At 44.7% G+C, this 23,097-nt stretch overlaps 1 protein-coding gene and 1 pseudogene across 2 annotated transcripts in view; both read left to right on the forward strand.

The window, feature by feature from the left end:
* Nucleotides 1-23,097, forward strand: part of LOC146797042 (myosin-4-like) — a 242,141-nt gene that overhangs the window by 212,227 nt on the left and 6,817 nt on the right. The window lies entirely within an intron of this gene.
* LOC146797043 (uncharacterized) overlaps nucleotides 1-23,097 on the forward strand; it is a 233,229-nt pseudogene that overhangs the window by 84,988 nt on the left and 125,144 nt on the right. Inside the window, exons 32-35 of the transcript XR_014969675.1 lie at nucleotides 6,499-6,669; nucleotides 6,758-6,862; nucleotides 12,478-12,573; nucleotides 18,370-18,504. The product of XR_014969675.1 is annotated as an uncharacterized LOC146797043 (transcript). The remainder of the gene's footprint in view (nucleotides 1-6,498; nucleotides 6,670-6,757; nucleotides 6,863-12,477; nucleotides 12,574-18,369; nucleotides 18,505-23,097) is intronic.

The raw sequence follows: 23,097 nt of genomic DNA on the forward strand, positions 1-23,097 counted from the left end.
TGATTCTCGAGAGAGTGTCAGCGAGCGTGTTCCTCCCTGCTTGTTCAAATAGTGCATTGTCGTTGTGTTGTCTGTTCTGACAAGCACCATGGAGTTCTTGATTCTTGGGAGGAAAGCCACCAGAGCCAGGTAGACGGCGCGCAGCTCCAGGAGGTTGATATGAAGTGCCCTCTCTGTAGGGGACCATTTCCCGCTTATCTGAAGCTCCTGAAGGAAGGCTCCCCAGCCCTCCAGGGAAGCATCCGTGGTGATTATGTGGGGAGCTGCAGGAAGCAAAAAAGGCAAGCCTTTTGAAAGGTTCTGGGGAGACACCCACCATCGTAAGGCCTTCCTGATCACGAGTGTGACTTGGATGACGTCGTCGAAGGATCCTGTACACTGTACCCATTGATCCGACAGTTCTTCTTGAAGGGGTCGCATATGGAGACGACAATGCGGGACCAAGAGAATGCAAGAAGACATCATCCCGAGAAGGGATTTGAAGAGACGCACCAACAGCATCCTTTCGGACATTATCCTGAGAACTAAAGCCTGCAGCTTATCCTTCCGTTCCTTCGATGGAAAAGCCTTCCGTAGTACAGTGTCCAGAGTAGCGCCCAGAAAGTTCATGCGCTGAGACGGCTGAAGGACGGACTTCTCTCGATTGAGTGTTAGGCCTAGTGAATCGAAGAGCGTTAGACAGGCGTTTGAAGACCTGGACGCGCCCTGAAGAGATGGAGACTTGACTAGCCAGTCGTCTAGATAGGGAAAGACCTGATGATGGTGATGGCGTAGGTAGGCCGCCACTGGAGCTAGACATTTGGTAAAAATGCGGGGTGCCGATTTGAGGCCAAACGGCAGCACCCGGAACTGATAATGTCTGCCGGCCACCACGAATCGTAGGAATTTCTTGTGGTTGCGATGTATTGGAATATGGAAATAGGCGTCTTGCAGGTCTAACGACACCATATAGTCGTTCGCATTGAGCAGATGTAATACCTCCTGAATGGTGACCATACGAAACGACTGCTGTTTCAGATAGTTGTTCAGATTCTGTAAGTCCAATATCGGCCTCCATTTCTTCTCCTTTTTCCTGATAAGGAAGAAGCGGGAGTAGAACCCTTTTCCCCGTTGATTTGTGGGAACTCGCTCTATAGCTCCTTTTTGGAGCATAGTCTTCACCTCCAAGAGTAACAGACGTAGGTTTTTGTGAAGTGTTGGGAGGAGGGATTTGTATAAATTCCAGGGACTGGCCGAATTGTACTAATTGTAGGACCCAACGGTCCGTAGTTATTCTTCGCCAATTTTGGAGAAAGTGGGAAATTTTGCCGCCAATCTTGGAGGGTGGCGAGAAGGTGGAGGCCGGCCGTAGTTGTAAGTCATTGGCGTCTGGAGGTTCCCTTTTGCCTTCCACCTTTCCCACGAAAGGAGGACTTCGTGTATGTGGATTGTTGCCGCTGTTGATATTGCGGCCGGTATTGCTGGGAGGAGGAGAATGAAGAACGTTGGTGGAATTCTCCCCTACCAGAGGATTGACCTCTTCCCTTGGGGCCCCGAAAGGAAGGGTTCCGGAATTGCAAAGCACCCAACGCCCTGGCAGTATCCGTGTCTTTTTTAATCCCCTGTAACGCCTCATCAATGTGGGTGCCAAAAAGCAGTTGGCCATCGTAAGGCATGTCCAACACCTTAGTCTGGACCTCCGGTCTGAAGGAGGTTGCCTTTAGCCAAGCCTGGCGTCGGAGAACTGCTGCGCCCGCTAATTGCCGGAAGCCAGTAGAAGCAATATCAATTGCACAGTCAATTATTTCCGAGGCCGATCTTTCTCCCTCAAGCAAGATCTTTTTAGCATCTTCCTTGGACTCCTCTGGCAGGTCGGCCATGTATGGTGCAATGTCTGATCACATTTGGCGATTGTAACGCCCCAAAAGAGCCAGGGCGTTAGAGGCCCTCACCGTCAAGGCCGACATGGAGGAGAACCGCTTGCCAATGGTGTCTAAGCGCCTACCCTCCTTATCAGGTGGAGCCGTCAATAGAGCAGCCGGGTTGCTTGACCTCCTCTGTGCGGCCTGCGTAATGACCGAATCTGGCTTCGGGTGGCCCGTGAGACAGACCGGAGCTGTGTCCGGCGCTTTATATTTCTTGTCCAGGCGTGGTAACACTGGGGGAACAGAGGAAGGATGTTGCATAATTTTAACTCCCTGTTCCCAAATGTAGTCTATCATTGATATTGCTCGCACGGACTTCTTAAAGGGTTCCTTAAAGTCATAAAGGAAGCAGTCTTGCTGATGCGAGGGCATCGGAATTTGAAAACGCTGGGCCGCTCTCTCTATAATGTTATGGAAGCCGCCAATATCCTCTGGAGGCGAGTCGGCCGTGGTGGGGGCAGGAGAAGTCGGACAGGGAAGGATATAATCATCCCATTCGTCCTGGGGAGAATGGATCTCCTGAAGTTCTCCCTCTTCGGGCTCGTCCTCTTCTTCCTCGTCTGTTGTGGGAGGAAGTGGCGTTGCAATAGGCTCTGATTGCAGCACTAATGGTGGCCGTCTTGCCCTTGGTGTTGGTGGCGCAACTGGTGTTGGAGGCGCCGGCGTCGGAAACCTCTGTTTGTAGTCCGTGATCAGGAATTGGAGGTCCGTGACCAGTGATGCAGGCAGACAAACCATAGAAGGTGGTGGCTGCATATATTGTGGAGGTGGAACCGGTTGGTAATCCTGGTCCAAGTCCTCATAGTCAGATGTATCTTAGTATTTGACATGTAGCTGTGAAGGGCTTGTCGCAGCTGGGAACATACTGTCCTCTGAATTTTCCTCCTCGAAAAGCTGAGCAGGTGGCAAAGTAGGGACCCGACTGGGTGATGTAAGGGCCGGTGTTAGTGCCCGTTTGGTGATTTTGAGGTGCACAAATGTATTTGGCGTCTCAGAGTCAATAACTGTCGGGCCCGTCGACAGTAGATGTGTAGGCGGTGTAATAGGCCTTTGAGACAGCGTCGACGAGGACAGCGATGGCGGTGTCGTCGTCAGTGAGGAAGACGAGAGTTGTTTCTTCGACGACGACGACGGCGTCGACGACGGCGTCGACGACACTGGTCTCGCCAACGGTGTTCTTGTCGTCGTCGTTGACGACGACGGCCTCGTCGACGGTGTCTTCGTCGACGTGGGTGTCGACGATGGCGCTGTCGTCGACGATCCTGCTGTCGACGATTTCGTCGGCGGCTTAGCTGACGACAACGACTTTTTTATTTTCAGCGTCGACGAGATCATTTTACCAGCCGTCGACGATGGTGTTGTCGTCATCGACGTGGTCATTGAGTGGGATATGACCGTAGATATCATCGCCGTCGACGAAGTTACAACGACTGCTGTCGATGGATGTCTTTTCGTCGATGAAGCCACCGTCGACGAGGTGGTCGTCGGCGACAGGGCAGAAACTGGCTTCTTAAAAGTAACCTGGACATCTGGAGGAGAGGTGATTCCTGGCATAGACGAGTCCAGAACCTCGGAAGACCTTTTGTGTGTCTTCTTAGGAGGTGGCTGCGACGAAGGGCCCGGAGAGGACGCCCTTGGTCGCTTGCGTGAGGAATGAGAAGATATAATAGAACTCTCACTCTCCTCAGAGGACACCACAGAGTCCTTGTCCTTCAGCCTTTGTAGCCAGATTAAAAGGCGCCCTTCTCTGTCCTTCAGGGTCTTGGATGAAAAGGTACGACATACCTTGCAATCCTTGGCACTGTGGCTGGGGTACAGACAATAAAGGCAGTCCTTATGCTGATCATCCACATGGAGCCTTTTCTTCCCACAGGAAGCACAGGATCTGAAGAGTCCTTTCTTAGGAGTATCAGCCATGACAAAATCCGAAAGTTTTGAGTAGAAAGCACTGGAAAACCAGAAGCAATGAGCAGAGCTCAGTGGAGACTCCCTTAGCACGACGTGCGGTAGAAAATCTGAGGGACTAGAGCTCCTTCCAGGAGGGTTCTAGAGGGTGGTGCTAGCTGATTGGCTACTGGCCAAACTTTGGTCCTTTTTACATAAGGACGTGGATAGCTTTCTAAGCTAGGGCCTCTATATGTCTTCTAGACATTGCTTTGTTATTTACCGGTGACTCCCATCCCGACGACGGGGAATGATTCAGGCATGTGAATCTATGAAAGATACCCTAATACTGGATAAACAGAGTGTTTTATATACCGTTTTCCTTTAAATTATTTTTATGTGGGTGATATATGGGAGTCTATTACAGATACTTTGCAGAGAAAAGTTCATGTTTTTCACATGATGAACATACATAAAAAAAAGTTTCTTTTAGATCAAAACAGGACTTCACTGATGGGAAATGGGAGGGGGAGTGTCACAAAGTTTATTTGAAATACTATCAGTTAACTGCTTCTGTATTGTAATTTTGAAAACACGCCACTATCCTTCAATATTAGAAGTAAAAACATTTTGATTTTGGACGAGTGTGCCAGGACACTGTGAAAAATCTGGTCAAAGAGGGCATCAAAGAGCTGAAATTGGATCCTAAATTCAAAGCTGTTCCAAACATGGTCCCTCAAATCACATTTGGTCCAGGGCCCCAAAAATCCTTATGATGTCCCTGATCACTGGTTGGACCAAATCTCACTTCCAGCAGTTCAGAGGTTTTGGTCAGCACAGGAGCTTGTCATCTTAATGAACTCTATGCGTCCCCCTCCCCACCACTAACTCAACAAGCCATATCCTATATACAATTGTTAATCCTTTTCCTGGTGTTCTGGAAAGCAGTTCCTCCCACTTGTTCAAACTTGGATATTTATCTAACTTCACACTTCTTCACTGATCTTCTGCTAAAAACTAGTAAACTCACCCAAATCTGAAAGAATGATGAGACTCTCCCCCTAGCTTTGGTAGTCTCTACATTCCACAAAGGCCTTAACATTGGTAGATGTTCTAGCTTTCCAATACAAATTTAAAGGTATGTCACTTGAAATGGTGTATGCTCTATCCATCCGAATCGTGTTTGGATTCCATTTCACCGTTAAAGCATGTTAACCAAATTTTAAAAAGCCTATTTCAACAAATGCATACTTATGGCCCGAAAACGCAAACTGGAGAGTTTTCATATCCTGCCTATTGCAGGAGTGATGTCACTACTTTTTGATGACGTTTGTGGAGTCATCCAATCTTTTACATCAAGGTAAAAACCTCAGCAGCAATACTGAAGCAGAGGATTTCCCTCTGTCTTCTGATATTTAGAATCTCAGAGACTACCTCTTATCTTTCCCTTTTTTCATACTTTAAACCTCTATTGAAAGTTACTTTTATGAATCTGCTGTCTTCTAATTATCAATCGAGACCAACCGGAAAGTAAACTTATAGGATTAACACCACTGCTGAAAAAAACCTTTTCATAACCAACTTTCTAACTTCAGGCCCATTTCTAATATGCCACTTCTGGGTAAATCTATTTAGCAAGCTGTTACGGCTGAGCTTCAGCAGAATCCAGTAATATCCTGGACCCATTACAGGGGTGTTTTGGTCCAAGAATTAATATGTAATAATGGTTGTATAGGTAGCAGATGAATGGCTATAGGAGGCAAATGATGAAGGTGGTGTTTAGCTTGTTATAATGATGCTGCTGACTGCCACTTTTGACACCACTGAATCCCATTCTTGCTTCAGTGCCTCCAGATCTGCCATCAAGAAGCTGCACAGACACCTTTCGAATATACTCCTACATAAGTTAAATGGCATGCCCCAAAGGCTCAAACATTTAGCATTTATAACTATGATTTTCAGCCTTTAACAGCCCTTCACCATATATGTTGGAGATTCACATACACTGATGACACCTATTTAATTTGCAGTTTAAAAAAATACATAGGAAGCCCAACAGCCCATTGGCTGTACTTGATTTCCTCTATCTGTGGATAATTACCACATTTATTAAATTCAACTCTGCTCCTGCTTACCAGCACGGATTTTCTACTGTGAGTTTCAAGATGCTACTCCCAAAATTGGACTTGTGCAAAGGCAATTCCAATTGTGACAAATTATACCCATCTCTCATTATTGTCCATAGCTCAGCATCAACTGATTTGCTGCTGGCTTACTATATGGTCGAAATACATTTATTGTACACAGATCAGGGCCCTCTCAGTGGCCTACAGAGCCTTTGCTCATACTGGATTTATGTTATTACCACTCACCAGCTCAAAACCTAAGCACTCTTTGTGCTCCTCTCACAAACCAAAATTTGGAATCTCCAAGTTCAAATTATGCTTGAAGGGATATCTTTTGTGTTTCTGCTGAACAGCTCTCAAACTAAATACAAAGATATTTTGTAGTTAAAGATTATACTTAAAATTAATTCAAGAAAGCTTTTAAGACCTGACTTTAACTGCAGTAATTTGATAAATACATTATCCTGCCACAATATTTTGGGTGTTTGTGCACTAAAAAGTGTTTTCACTAAAAAAAGATTAATGTGCTTGGAAGAAAAACATGTCCTCTTCAATACTAAGCACAACCTTATGTTTCCATGTAGGCTGCTTTGATGGCGGAGGAGCTCAAGAAGGAGCAGGACACAAGTGCCCATCTTGAGAGAATGAAGAAGAACCTGGAGCAGACTGTGAATGACCTGCAACATCGCCTGGATGAGGCTGAGCAGCTCGCGATGAAGGGTGGGAAGAAGCAGCTCCAGAAAGTGGAGAGCAGAGTGAGTTACACAGCAGAGTTCACAATGTAAGAGTTTGGAGGTAGGGGTCAGTGAGAGAATAATATAACCAAATCAATTCCACTTTCAGGTCCATGAACTGGAGAACGAGCTTGAAGCTGAACAGAAACGCGGGGCAGAAGCTATTAAAGGTGTCCGCAAGTACGAGAGGAGATTTAAGGAACTAACATATCAGGTATGTATAATTAACCACTTTTACAAATTTGGTTACTGGTTGACAGGTGTATAAGCTCTGGTCAAGCAACAACCTCAAACCTATTCATGGTAAGGAGCAGACAAACCCTAAATTAACCTTTGCTCATCCTCTAGGAACTTGGCACAGAGCAGTCAGGCTTAACGTAGAAGCAGTCTGTAAAGTATTTGTGTAACTTTCAAACAGTAAAACTGTGAAAACACCACACAAAAAAATCTCACACATCAAGATCTGACTTCAATAAATCAAAAGAGACCAAACAACAAAGATCTAATTAATAGAACTGGAGATATTGATTTCTAAAGTTTATAGTGAAAAAAGCACCAAAAACCACAAAGCGCTATGGGGAATATCTGGTCACGCCAAACCAGGACAAAGTCACAAGTTCAGGCCGACCGCGATGGAGTGTGGGTCGGCTACAGGGACCCAGTTAGACCCGCTGCACCTTAAATCCTGGTTACAGGGTGTTGCATGGATCCACGTTGAAGATGTGCCATGCAGTCAAGGTGATGTAGTGATTCCGAGATACGGCGAGGCTGTGGTGCGAGGTCCTGTTGTGTCGATGTCAACACCGACGTCGAGGATCCTGTCGATGGGGCTTGTGATGCGAAGTCTGGTGTCGGGGATGCGATATGCAGCTGAGGCAATCTGTTGATTCCGAGGACCAGTGAACCTGCGATGCGAAGTTTAGTTGTTGAGGTTGCCATCGAATAGAGATCCGAGGAGCTGTGCTTGGGAAAGCGTTGCATGGTGGGGATTCCGAAGGTGATGCATCGGTCCCAAGTTGTGGGTTGTGGCAGTGATGCAAGTCTTTTGAATCAGGTCCAAGCCACGCACCAGCGGCGATGCAATGATTTGCTCGAGGATGCGCTGCTCAGACGAAGATATGCGTCAGTTCTGCTCGGGTATGTGTCACGCAACGGAGAAGTTGTGTCAGTTCCACTGGCAAGCACCTTAGGCCCACATCCAAGGGTCCAGGACTGGAGTGGCACCCCATGGCAGAGTAGAATCATAGACGACAGAGTCCTGGAGCAGGGGTTGGAAGCCTGTTAGGTCCCTGATCAGGAGGCCAGCCAACTAGCCCTTGGAGTCATTCTGGTCTCTGAGGGTCAAGAGATGCAGGTTCAGTCCTTCTCACCCAGTCAAGAGGGCATCAGGCAGAAGAGCTGTACGGCAAAGAAGGAGTCCAGCACAGTGCAGTCCAGAACAGTGGCAGTCCAGCACAGTGGCAGTCCTTCAGCCGTACGGCAGTCCTTCTTCGTGGCAGAGTATCCACAGGTCCAGAAGTGTACTGAAGTGGTGGCATCTGAGGTCTTGTACTTATACCCAGTGGTGCCTTTGAAGAGGGGTAGACTTCAAAGACATTCCTTTGAAGGGCACAGACATCTTCCTGCCCTGGCTCCAAACTCACTTCCAGGGAGATATGCAGCCCTTTGTGTGTGGCTAGGGCACAGCCTATTTAGGTGGAAGTGAGGCTGTGCCCAGCTCCTCCCTCTCATTCTGCCAGAGATGGCCCATTGAGACACACCTAAGCTCGCATTGTGTGTGGCTGTCTAAAAGGAATACACAAAGTCCAACTGCAAACTACACATAGTTATGTGATCAGAGGCAGGCAACAGGTACCATATGGCTAAAGCAGAAGCCATACTCTGGAGAGAGAGAGAGAGCACAAACACTTTAGCACTGGTAAGCAGTGGTACAGTGCGCGGAGTCCTAATACCAGTGCCAACGAGGTTAGAAAAGAGGAGGAGGGAGGGAAAAAGCTAGGGGTAAGACCACCCTAAGGCTGTCAGGTCTAAGGATCACAATGAATAAAAGGAAAATGCTACTTTCCTAGTATACATCTGTTCTTGGCATATAGAGCTGTAGAGTCATATGCTTTTGCATAGATTGCCATCTAGTGTTGTGTCCGGATGTTTGCACTTTGTTTTTCTTCAAAGAAGTCTTTCCAGTCACGAGGTAGGTGACTCCTCCTTTCGGTGATAGTACGCATGGGCATCGACTCCATTGTTAGATTGTTTTCACGCAGAGGGTGATAATGGAGTTAGTAAAAAGGAGATGTCCATGAATGCATGTTTATAAGTAAGATGTTACTGCAACAGGTATAGGTACCCTGGGAGGCGGGCGGGCGCATATGGCTCTACAGTTCTGTATGCCAAGAACAGATACATACTGGGTACCGATATAGATTTATTATCAGTTTTGATATTGTGACCTAGATATACAGTTGAGCGCCCGTTTGCTTACCTGGTTACCTAACAATTACAGTGTACATACTGGGTAAGTAGCATTTTCTGTTCGACGCATATGAGCTGTAGATCATATGCTTTTGCTTAGACTACATAGCAGGTATCTCCCAAAGCGGTAGGTAACCTGTAGCCATTGCAGTGGTTTGAAATAGTGTTCGTAAAACTGCTTGGCCTACTCTAGCTTGCTGTGCTATCCACAGAATAGTGTTTTATGAATGTGTGAGGTGTACACCATGTGCAGCTTTGCATATATCATCTATGGATATATTTCCTAGGAATGCCATGGAAGCCCCCAGTTTGCGTGTAGAGTGTAAGTGTCCTTTAAATCCAGAGTGGATAGAAAGTCACCTTGCTGAAGGAGCGGAAGCACTTGTTGGAGTGTTACCATATGAACATGGTCCAACTGAATGAATAGATTTAGTTCTCTGAGGTCCAATATAGGCCTCATAGAGCCGTCCTTTTTGGGAATTAGGAAGTAGAGGGAGTACACTCCTGTTCCTTGGTATTGTAAAGGGACTGGTTCTATTGCCCCCTTTTGCAACAAAGAAAGATCCTCTTTCTTTAGAAGGGTGAGATGTTCTTGTGACATGAGATGTGACCTTAGAGGAATATTCAGTGGAGTGCTTGTAAGCTCCAGGCAATAACCAGATTGGATAATTTGTAGAACCCATTTGTCTGATGTAATCGAATTCCAAATGGATACAAATTGTGAAAGACGGCCCCTGACAGGAGTGGAATGATCGGGGGTATGGGAAATAAGTCACTGCTTGTTGTTTGCAGAGGAGGTGCATGTTGCCTCTTCCCCTGCCATTGTTTCCTCTATATCCTCCTCTGAAATAAACTCTTGAAAAGGGTGACAGATTGTTGCCCTTGTAAGAGGAGGAGGAATTCTCTGTAGATACATTTTTGGAGCCGTCCCTATAGGATGAGCGACAAAAGGAACCCCTGTTAGAAGGTGATTGAAAGGCCCCCTTGGACTTAGCAACTTCTGTATCTTTTTTCATCTTTTCCAGTGATACATCGACAGCTGGGTCAAAGAGATGTTCTTTATCAAAAGGTTGATTAAGAATAGAGGCTTGTACTTCAGGCTTGAACCTTGAAAGCCTTAGCCAAGCATGTCTACGGAGTAGTACACTAGTGTTTAATACCCAAGCTGCTGTATCTGCCTGATCTAACGCACACCTGATAGAGGTATTAGTTATTAGTTTACCTTCTTGAATAAGGTCACTGGCTTTAGTCTTATGCTCATCCGGTAGGAATTCAATGAGCTTTTTGAGTTCATCATAATGAGCTCTATCATACCTTGCCAACAATGCTTGGGCATTGGCAATGCGCCAATTATTAGCCGCTTGTGAGGCTATCCTTTTTCCCGAAGCATCTAATAATTTGTACTCCTTATCAGGAGGAGGGGCGTCACATGTTGTTTGAGAGTTAGCTCTCTTACGAGCATTGGAAACGACCAGAGAGTCTAAGGGTAACTGGCCTTTGATATACACAGGGTCATTAGGTGCAGCTTTGTTTTTCTTTTCACCCTGGGAGTGATGATCCTAGCTCTTACAGGGTCTTTAAAGATATCCTCAGTGTGTTTAAGCATTGCCTTTAACATTGGTAATGTTTGTGTAGCCCTTTGAGATGAACTCAGTGTCTCCAACAAAAAATCCTCCTCTAAACTTTCTTTATGAAGCTCTACTCCATGATATTGTGCGGTCCTATTAAGGAGCTCAATGTACCCAATGTTGTCATCTGGGGGCGAAGGCCTGGATGAATATAGGTCAGGGTCATTATCTGGTTGAGGAACATTATAATGATCTCATGGATCAGGATCCTGTGGTGCATCTTGCGGTGCATAGTCATCCATATCCCCATCCCCTGTATCTTGTGGGATGGGTGATGGTTGTGTTGGGGAATGTGTAAGTGAATCAGTAAATTTGGATCAGTGGGTGAAGAAGGTGGGATATATGGTGGAGAAGGGTTAGTGCCCACATGTTTCTTCTTTAGAGGAATGTGGTAGTCTTCTGGTTGGCCCATTTTTCTTTTCTCAGGAACTTTGGCATGAATATGTCCAGTTTCTGGGTTAATAACGATCTCCTTCTGTTTCGGATCCGAAAGTGGCTTATCGGTCAGAGGCTCTTTAGTTGCAGTACTTTCTTTTGATGCCGGTTTTGGTGTTGAAGGTTTTGGCTCCAAAGGTTTTCGCTCTGTAGATTTAGGTTTATGCAATGGTGGCACGGAAACCAGAAGGTGTTTTGTTTTCGATGCCGAAGGTTTCGGGTCGGCATCGGCATGGGGATGGGTAGAGCCCGAGCCGGAAGGCTGTTGTTTATGTTTCAGCACCGAGCCCGAAGGCGGGGCACTCTAAACCCTTTCTCGGTGCCAACCTTGGCACGAAGGCAGAGGAGGGACCGGAGCCTTTTTATAAAGGAGATGGTCTGGGAATGAAGTGTCTTTACTCATGATCCGTTGTCCCGGTGTGAGGTCTTTGGCATCAGAGTCGGCTTCGGACACGGAGATGTATTCCTCTTCCATTTTGGCTTCCTGCGCTTGCGTTTCTTCGTGTTCAGACTCGTCTTCAAGGAGGCCCCGCACAGAGCTGCTTCGTTGGTTCATTTTGTGACGTCGAGCCCGACGATCACAGAGGGTTTTCTTTGACCGAAACGACCGTGTCTTTCTCATCATGTTCTGGGGTTAGGCAAATGTTGCACACCTCGTGCAAGTCAGAGCATGGAAACTTAGCGCGACACCCTGGACATAACTTGAATGGAATCCGTTCCATCAGCTGCTACCGATCCCGGCGCGGGTAGGCCCAATGGCCTTCCACAAATGTTCTGACAAAGGTTTTCAAGAACATATGATACGCGGTGAATGGGAAACGCGTTCGATAAACAATACCGTGGAGGGTAGTGGATTACGTGTCGAAGGGGGCCCGAAAACACAGTGCCGAACCGGAGCACAAATATTCACATCCGAACCCGATGGCGCAAAAAAAACAATCTAACAATGAAGTTGATGCCCATGCGCACTATCACCGAAAGGAGGAGTCACCGACGTCATGACTGGAAAGACTTCTTCGAAGAAAAACAAAGTGCAAACATCCGGACCCAACACTAGATGGCGATCTATGCAAAAGCATATGATCTACAGCTCATATGCCTTGAATATTTTATTAATAAATAAACAGAACTTCAACACTGTTTTTCTCCTTACATACTACTGAATAACATAACAAAGGAGTATTTTATTATGAAAAAATAAAATAACTTACAAATGTGAAGAGTTTCCCATTTCACCAATTCAGATGATGAAAATAACGGCTGTTACTAATGAATCAAATTTATTTTGTAATTATAGTCTGAGGAAGATAAGAAGAATGTCCTGAGACTGCAGGACTTGGCAGACAAACTGCAGTTGAAGGTTAAAGCCTACAAGAGACAGGCCGAGGAAACGGTAAGATTTGGCAGTATTTTTCTAATTCCTCTTTTATGCAGATATATCCAACCACACATTTCATTCTTATTGCTGATAAAATCCAAGCAAGATGCCTCTTAGAATGGTGTCATAACCAGAAATTAACCATAGCTTTTATTATTCTATGACCATTGGTATGCTAATACCACCTGACAAGTCATGAACAAGACATAGGAGAGCCACAGTTTTCCAATAACAACCTGTTAGAATTACAGGATTTAACTTTTCCCACCTACCACTCCTTAAATATTTAGGAGGACGGCCTTTTGGTACAGTCTCATCACTGATATGAATAGGACAAACCAGAAGCTTGAAGGACCAATAACGCTTTTAAAAAAAAAATAGTTTTTCCCTCTCCTCTTGCGTAGTTGGGCTCTTGCAATTTAATACTCATCACGTTAATCCTATCTGGTATTAGCTCATCCTATGTTATTGAAAAAGAGCGCACCTTTGCATCCTCTGCAGTTCCGCCATCCTATTGACAGTAACTTGTAGCCATACTCGAGGAGAGCTCGGCTCCCACCCATCTCCCGTTAAGGATTCTCATCCAGGCGCAATTTCAGGTGTCACAGACTACCTATTATCTCAACGCGACTTTGTTCACTGACCCTTCCCGTTTCTACGCAGATATTTAACTGGAATCACAGAATAGATACAGGGCTTGTCCCAGCCAGTCGCCATGCCTTTAAGGATCAACTACCCTCCCAATATCTCAAAATATGCGACCAAGAAGCACAAACATAGGTTATCCGACCTGAAACTCTTATCTCTGACTTTTACTTCTGTGCAAATGAGAGGAAATTAACCAATGACCTGATCTTCTACACCAGAAAATGGGCACGATGGAGGACCATCTTCTACTCCATGCTTTGTATAACAGGTACCAGGAAAACACAGTATGGCCTCCAACTTACAGCCTAACCCTTGTTACTCTACAGTGCGAACGCCACCATTTCCCTTTACAATACCGGGATTATCTTAATTCAAGCTTCGGATGACAATTTAGCCATGATGGATAATATCTTCCCTACCCTCAAGATAGCTGTTAATTCCAAGTCTTCTCCTTCCCCCTTAAAACATAATCTTACAAACAGTATCACTCTCACATCCCTCCTCAGGCCTGGGGTGACCGAATCTGATCATAACCCCCCTCACTCTCGAAACGACCTCTGTTCCATCCAGTCCCCTGACTTAGTATCATCGGAACCTACACATCTATAGCTTCTCACACCTCCCCGGGCTCCACACGGATGCAAATTGGTTCCCTTGTTGAGGATTCCTCGACCGCCTCCCCACCCCCTTCCTCCTCTGGTGAACCTCCCTGCTTGATCTATCCTAACGCGCCTTCAACCCAGTATATGTCCAGACAACTACATTCCTTGGATCTTATCACACCTAACCCACTCTTTCTTTCCTCGCTCTCATACCATCTGCCATACACAACCCCTATCACCCGCCAACCACCAATGGCTCCTCTCCCCTCCTTAACAGAGATTCAACAAGACTGCACTGCTTCATGCACCCCCTCTAACCTCCTCAATGCCCCCTTGGTCCCCACAGCGATCACACAAGGACCCACCCCCTGCCGGAACTACCTATACAACCCTTATCAAACTACCAAAAATCAGACTGGGATGCTCGTCTTCATGAGATCTTGTGCCACCTGTGTCTTCTCAGACCGAGAACTGAAGGCCATTACTATCGAACATCTACCCTTACTCAGAACACTTAGCACGCTAGGGACCCAACCTAGTGTCCTTATTGACACAATTCCTGCCTCTGTCACACAGACTTTTCCCAACACCTTTAATACTTCACCCCTACCAAATGCCTCCTCTCGCCCCAGAAGACTTAAGGATTATCTCTTGACCAGTGAGATTCTTGATCTACTCATATCTTATTCCCTCCCTTTAGTCTCTGACAAGTCCCTACCAGGTCAAATACAAATTATACACGCTAAGCCTGACAGAGAACCTGTCTACAATTCCAGAGCTATAAGTAGCGAAAACCTCAAGCGTGTTAATATCCTCCAGACTCATACTCCCCAATTGACTGACCAATTGAAATGCGTACTTCTCAACATGCAAACACACCACCGATATCTATGACCTCATCCTGACTAACTGACTGGATATCATTATCCTCACAGAAATCTGGCGGAATTGCTCTTCCTCCCCTACCCTTGACCTTCTAGTCCCACCTAATTATGACATAATTCGTATGGACAGATCCTTGAAACAGGGTGGAGGAATAGCCTCTATACACAGAAACACACTCTCAGTCTCACAATCAGAAAGCCCCACTACAATCTCCTGCGAATAGCTATGCCTCACCATATCATGCAAAAGTCGCCCGGTCTGCACGTTACATACATTCTACCCCCCCCACACCTCCCGGTGACAATCTTTCCTTCATTGAACACTTAATGGAAATCATCTCTTCCAATGAGGACCCTCTAGTGTCTCGAATCTTCCTGGGAGGCTTTAACCTACACTGGTCTAACCCGAATGATCACATAGTGAATTGGCTCAAATCCTTCCTTTTGGATCAAGAACTGACACAATTCTGGGATAGCTCAACTCACAACAAGGGTGAAATTCTGGACCTCATCATAGCCAAAGGTAACACCATCACACTGGACTCCATTACCCCATGCGGTTGGTCTGACCACTACTGCATCCTCTTCTTCATTAACAGAAAGGTGTCGTAAAGGGGGTCCAGCCCATGAAAATGAAGCAATGGAAAAGGAACCTTCAAAATATAAACACTGAAGAACTAGCTACCTGTTGTAAAAATGCCTTGTCTTCCCAAGCAGACTTGATGGATGATCATATCCTCACTGATTTTTACAATTCCTCCATCTCTGGTGTCATGGATGCTATAGCCCCTTTACAATATAAAAATGCCTCCCACAAAATTTCCAAACCTTGATTCAACTCCAATCTAAACTCAGAACGCCGTAAACTGAGGGCGCCTGAAATATCATGGAGATCCATACCATCCACCAAACATTTAAACCTTCTTAGAGCTATCAGGAATTCTTACAACAAACAAATATCAAGTCTGCAGAGGCCGACTTCTTCAGATCTCAACTTAATCAAGCTAAAAACTGCCCTAAGTAACTTTTTGAACTCCTTAAACAACAATTGCTCAAGGCACCCAACCGCCATGACCTTAGTGACAGCTCTCCTACGTGCGACGATTTAGCCACCTTCTTCTCCTAGAAAACTAACTGCATCAATATAGATATTGAATCAAAGAAGGCTCTTCTCCCAATGTATGCAAACTTGGCCCCGCTTACCCACCAAGAGCCACTCATCCCCCCTAGTTTAAGCCTCAAGAACAATGCATCTTGGCACACCTTTACTCACCTCAGCGAAAGTGACATTTACAACACTCTTCTTCAAATAAATCCATCTAACCACTTCAGCAACCCTCTTCCACCTCCCATCTTCAAGGAAATAAAAGCCTCCATCCATCCCTTATGGTGCAAAATCGTCAATGCTTCACTAGTGCAAGGCACAATCCCTGACTGTCTAAAAGCAGCACAGGTAACTCCCATTCTAAAATAACCTAATGCAGACAGCTCCGATCTGTACAACTTCTGTCCCATTTCCAACATCCCCACTCTGGCAAAACTTTTTTAGAAATGCTTGCTAATTCAACTCTGCTCACACATCGAGAAATTCCAATTGCTGGATCATCATCAGTCTGGTTTCCGGAGAGGGCACAGCATTGAATCTGCACTCACGCACATCATGGATGACATTTTATAGTTCCTAGACCGTGATGAATCTTGCTTATTGATCCTGCTTGTCTTATTTTCTGCCTTTGACACTGTGAACCATATCAAACTACTATCTTCTCCAGAAAACAGGGTGGGCTTATCAGGGTTGGTATTGAATTGGTTCACTTCCTTCCTTTAAAACAGATCCCAAAGAATCAAGATGACTCAATCTCTTTCTCAGCCCGTACAGTAACTATGGGGGTTCCAGGGGGGTCCCCCCTATCACCAATATTCCTCAATGTATTATTGGAACCGTTAGCAAATGCCATGAAATCAGCAAACATTATTTTTCTTATGTATGCGGATGACAATCAACTTCATCTGAAAATCACCTCCCCAGAAGACATCATCTCACTCAACTCAATCCTGATGAACACTCAAAACTGGCTCACTGACAACTACCTCTTGCTCAACACATCCAAAGCTGAATTTTCTCTCATTGCACCCCAAATCACACTCCCAAGATTGACCTTTGCATGAAACACCTCACAGCCTTCAACTGTTCCCCCCCTATTATTGAATCAGCTAAATCCCTTGGTATCACACTAGACATGCACTTGAATATGAAGAACCATATCAGCAATGTAAGCAAGGGTGCTAAACACCAGATGAGTAAACTAGGGAATCTCAAACCGTTCCTTCCACAGAAAGACTTCAAATTGAAAGTATAAGCTTTAGTTTTGCCAAGACTAGACTATGGTAGTTCCACGCTACGTGGGCTCCACAAACAGAGCCTGGCCCCACTAAGGGCTTCCCTTAATGCCGCAGCTAGATTGATTACTGGGCCAACAAGAAAAGGACGCATATCCCCAGCCCTAAAATCCCTAAAGTGGTTACCATACGAGGCAAGAATACAGTTAAACATGTCATGCATGACGCACAAAGCCCTTCATTCCAAGACCCCCATCTATCTGGCTCAAAAACTAGAACTATCAGAGGGCTGCAGAGCATCACGAAGTGCAAGTACAATGCTCCTAAAACCACAGATTTTCCACAAAAAGAGATCAAGTAACAGAGTCTTCTCAGGGATTGCCCCGAAGATTTGGAACTCTCTTCCTCCGGAAATCCCTACAATCTCCTCCACACATCCTCCAAAAAGGAAGTGAAAAAAATCCTAATGCTCAAGTTCCTGCCCTAATAGGCCTTGGCTCCTAGACTTCATTACTGCCCTCTATTTGGTCATCTTGATTGACTTAAGACATGGTTATATACCTGGGAAGAACATTGTTAGCATGCGTTGTACATACAGATGTTTGAATGTTCCTCACCCATTACTATATCCCGCTACCCTTATATAAAGGGTTCTGATAACTACAGGAGTCATGAACGCACCTTGCATCATTATGTAACAAATGTTTTGCTTCCCAATACTGTATCCCTCTTACCCAAAATTGGGAAGCGCTCTGATACCAGTAAGGGTCATGTTTGTGCTATACATATATTTATAATAAATATATTATCAAAAAAAAGGAGAACATTTGTGTAGAGATTCCTGTCAGAGTAACAGAACTATACCATGAGTACAAAAGTTATCTCTTCACCAAAGCAAAGGCAGAAGTGTGCGCAGGATTAAATATTTGCCGATAATCATTGTTTCTACTTTAAATACATTTTTTAGATGTGGATTTGCGGTGGCCCAATCAAATATTTAACTTTGAAATTTCTAAGATATATTCCTTTCAGATATGTGACAATACAACGCATGCCATTACCCTGCATGCCGCTGCTACGCAAAACTTTACCCCGACTTTCTGTCGGGGGAGGCGCTGTAATTTGGAATAGTTTAATTTACTATTCCAACTCCAGTGTGTGCAACAGTAGGGAAGGTGTTGTAGTTAAATCCAACATCTTCTACCCACTGCTACACACCGTTTGCGTTGCAAAGGCATGTGGGGTAATGGTATGCGTTGTACCGCTTGCGGTGTAACTGCGGTTTCCCTTCCTTTCAAAATGCAAGTACATTGGTATTGTTGATTTTCTGGTTTTAGGAGGAACAAGCCAACGCACATTTGACCAAATTCAGGAAGGTGCAACACGAGCTTGAAGAAGCTGAGGAAAGGGCCGACATTGCAGAATCCCAAGTAAATAAACTCAGAACCAAGACTCGTGATACTGGGAGCAAGGTAAGATATTTCAAGCTGAAGGCAAGCTCTTCTCAGCTTAAATCTGCCTTAATTTCAAAGGTTATTTTATCAGTTTCACCTAAGATGTAATTCTGCCAACATTAAAAATGAGCAAACCTTAATTGCATAACACCAGAAGTAGTAGCACTTTTTTTCTGACATGAAATGTCACACTGAAAGCCTTCAGTTCTGAAGGAGTTGGTGTCCTAAAAATGATAATGCATTGAGTTTTAAAATTCTGCTTTTGTCAGGAAGGTATACAAATGAGAGATACCACAAGCACTCAAATCCCATATTAATAAGGGACAGTGGGCGGTAAGATTCATATTGTGCCGGTGGTTTGTCTGCCTATAAGAGTGTAATGAGGATGGTCTCCCTAAGTGAGGGTATCATTATCTACTGCCACATTATACACTTGCAACAGTTTAGACACCAGTAACCTTGAGCATTACTTATAGAATTCAACTGGGAACCTGTCATTCCTAGGAGTCGTGTATGTGGGGAGACTAGAACTCACAGAGGTAATCTCATCTGAAGTGATGGGTGTCTCTAAAAGCTTCCTACGAGGGCTCTCCAGCAAGGCTAATGCTATATGGTCAAAATAGGTGACATTATCCATAGGAGAGGCTTGCACTCATGATGTATATAGTTCTGTATAATATCTGACAAAGTCAGCCAGGATGGTCTGAGCGTTGTATCTACGTTCACCATCATTTCCACTAATAATGTAATGTCTTGTAGAGACTTTAAAGGGAGAATAAGGGAGGCCAGGGTCCTGCCCGGCCTCTCTGTTTGCGCCTTGGCATGTTTGTATAAGTGTTTCACCACTTGGTCAGCAGTCTTAATGAATTCAGTAAGTGTGGCCCTAACACCAGCAAGACCCTGGGCCATCTATTGGCAAATATTTATTTTCAAGTGTTCCAAGCTGCTTATCAAGCGTATTTAGTCATTCCATTAGGGCCCTGCGAACCCCATTATGCTTGGCCGCACAAATTCCCCGCATATAAGCTTTAAAAGCCTCCCATAGTGTGCCTATTGATGGTACAGAGTGTTTAGTTGAAAGAATGCTTCCATTTCTGTCTTAATCTTGTCCCTGAAGACATCGTCCAATAGGGTTGAAGGGGACAGATGCCATGTAAATGCTCTATGTGTGGGATCTCTATTACCAGGATATCTGGCGAATCATCAGACAATGTAAATGGAAGGTGGTCAACCCTAGTAGACCAGCTAAGAATATCCCTTGTGCCAACTCAATAGTCCAGGCATGCCTAGGACCCATGTGCCCTGGAGATATGTGTGCCTTATTTTGTGTCAGGGAATCTATGCCTCCATGTATCTCCTAGACTGTCATCTCCCATTAAATTCCTGAGTGTTGATGCCACTGCATGATGCATATGTGTGTCAGCATTAAAACAATCAATCTGTCTGTCCAGTACCAAACTAAAATTCCCTCCTCACAATATCCTTTGAGGAGACACTGCCAAGCATTTGGCCTATAATGTCCGCAGAAAGTTGGTATCATCCGCATTGGGCCCCAGCAATTGAGCAATGTCATTTGCATTCCAATTACCAAGGATTGAATTATATTGTATTGGCCCTGTATGTCATTTTCCTCATCGAGGACTTGTAATGCAACATCCAGTTTAACCCATAGAGCAGTACCTCTAGCATACGAGGAATAATTCGCTAGTGATCTGTGGCAGAACCATTTTAATGCAAAGCAGGACATTCCAGTTGTATCAAGGTGCGTCTCCTGTATGAGAGCGATGTCACTATTATGGCAGTCTAGATTTGCTAGTACATGTTGTGTTTTTCAGGGTATTTTTCCTCAGAAAACTCCATGTCAGAAATCAATTTGGCATAGTGCTATCAGTAGGATGTCCCATTATAGTCTGGTATGTCGGCCTGATGATTATCAATGTGCAGATTATCTCATCAGAAGGTGTTGTCCTCTGTATGTCATGTGCACGATTCTGTACCTCGTCCCTCCCATCTCCCACAATAGCCACCTCAAAAAGCCAGTGAATTACCTCATTTCAACAGTACTTTAACAAACACGTAAATAAACATCCACTGATCAGACAACATTTCAACCCACACTGGAAGTACCCCTGAAGGAGACCAGAATGCCAGCCTGTCAAACCCTACCAGTGAGATGCCTGCTGAGCTTATTGGTCGTAAGGACAGACAACCAGAGCCAGGAGAAGGGAAGTGGAGGTGGGCTGAAGATGGGGGCCATCGTAGTCAAGTTCAATTCATTCTCAATCCCGGACATTACTAATCAGCCCACTGGTTGCGCCATCATGAGGACCTCTCAATTATTGAAAAGAAAAAGTTACTTACCTGCAGTAACAATATTACTTGTGGATACTCTATCTACCTGTAGATTCCTCACATGTAGAACAATTCCTAGGCATCAGACTGGATCCAGCAAACTTCAAAGCCGCAATGCCGCCAGTAGAGGGTTCTGGACTCAGTCCACACCTGTGGCGTCAGGCAATGTTCTTGAGTCTATGAAGCACCTACCAGGGTGCATCGACATCAGTTTCCCTCCATTTATTCCAAAGTCTTCAAGGCGAGATGGGGTGAAAAATGGTTTGCTATATATATATCAATACTGTTTCCACTTTCTCAGTAGGAACTATATGTTTGTTTGGGCAACACAAGCGTTGAAATGTTGCTAGACTGATTCCATGCACCCCCTCTGGATATGTTGGTCGATAGTCCTGCTAGCTCACAGTTCCCCCATGAGTACCCCTAAACCTAGTCAGGTAACTAATAGTTAGGGCAACCTCATTACATGACAACCCTGACTCCCCAAGGAATCGTGATAACAGATCTAAAACCTTTTCGCTCAGTCACTCATGCATGCTCAGGTAGATACACAAGAAATACACAAAGGAGCATTTCAATAGTTATTGAACCATTGTGATTTTTGTATATTGTTTTGTATATAATATATGCGCTGCCATGATTAATAGACAAAAGCAAATCAAAGTGATTAGCGATATGAGAACAGTGAAAAGAATAAACGATTCCACCATTGTGCTGACGCAGTATATATGTTGGCATACAAGTACTGTGTATAGTGTACTCCTACTATGAGCTCCCTAACCTATTAGCCTAGGGAGGGTGTTCCGCCAAGAATACCCTACTGGAAGATCTAACTCCCCATTACCTGAAGGTAAGTGTGTGCAGGTCCCCGTCTTGGTCACAGGTTAGACATCCCTCCTCGCAGAGGGTAAACAGGAATCAGCTGAAACTGACAACAGCGGCCTAGCAATGCTCAGCAGAGTGGTCTTCTCATTTGAACACAGAAATGCGTGTGTATTTATAATAACAGTATCCATGCTTACGTGTCGAGGCTTTGGCCAGGCTGACATTGTTTATTCTCCTGTGATAGCCATGTCGCCTTATGAATGAATAACAAACAACATTTTCACAATGTGTGTTTAGGCCTTGAACTAAATGTTCAAGGTGTCGTTATAGTGTACTTACAAAGTGGAATTTGTAAGCAATGTGGTTTCAGAGAAAATAATCCTGCACTGTCACGCAAGCAAAATGTCATCGTTTAGAAAAGAAGGCAACTTGAAAAACGTTTGCATGTAAAATGGCAGTGTTTCTTTCCGGGCCAAACCTAGTCATGTATATGTATGTGTGTGTATATATATATATATATATATATCTATATATATATATACACACACACACACACACACACACACACACACCCCCACATACACACACACACACATATATATATACATATATACACATATATATAAACACACACACATATATGCAAAGGAAATTCAATTTCCACAGATCTGAAGAAAAGAAAAGAGCCACTCTGTAATTGATGCTGGTCACTGCGTTAATTTAATGTCAGGCAGACAGATGATAACGCATTTCGCGCCTCCGAGACTTGGTCACATGACCACACCAGTAATTTTTCAACCACTAAAACATTAGCTCAGGTTGACGTGATCAACAAAATAGACATAAAGAAAAGATCTTTCACTCAATTTCACGAACTTCGTTAAATCAATAATTTTGAACAAAAGATTAAGTGTATTTATACATGATTTTAGTGACGTGAAATGTTAAAAGGAATTTGGAAACTTGGTGGTGTGCAGCCCCGTGTCGTATCTTCCCTGGGTATTTGTGCTCAGACTTCAACTCCCATAAGGCCGTTCACGGTACCACATAGTTGCGTTTAGTGGACTGTTCTCAGTGATCAGTCACGCAAGTGATCGGGATCAGTGCCCAGTGCTGGTCTGACACTGGTGAAACAGAATGTCATTGGAAGTGTGTCAACACCAATTGGATGCCAGGTATGTTTGCCAGGTGCTCCCTTCAATAAGTCCCAGATTGAGGAGATAAAGAATGTTATTCTCAGCAGTGACTGGTCATAATAGCTAAAGGGAAGGAGTAAAGTACCTGATCATTGTCATTCAGCTGTAGTAGCCCTAGAAGAGGTTTCACTTTGGTGTCACTTCTTAGTGTAGATTATCCCTGAGTTCAGTGCTCATCGGTGTTGCACATAGTGTGCCGTCTGGGATCTGAAAAAGGTATAAAATAGGGTTAACCTTC

The sequence above is a fragment of the Triturus cristatus genome, chromosome 10 (assembly GCF_964204655.1).
Source record: "Triturus cristatus chromosome 10, aTriCri1.1, whole genome shotgun sequence".
In the NCBI taxonomy this organism is placed as follows: domain Eukaryota; kingdom Metazoa; phylum Chordata; class Amphibia; order Caudata; family Salamandridae; genus Triturus; species Triturus cristatus.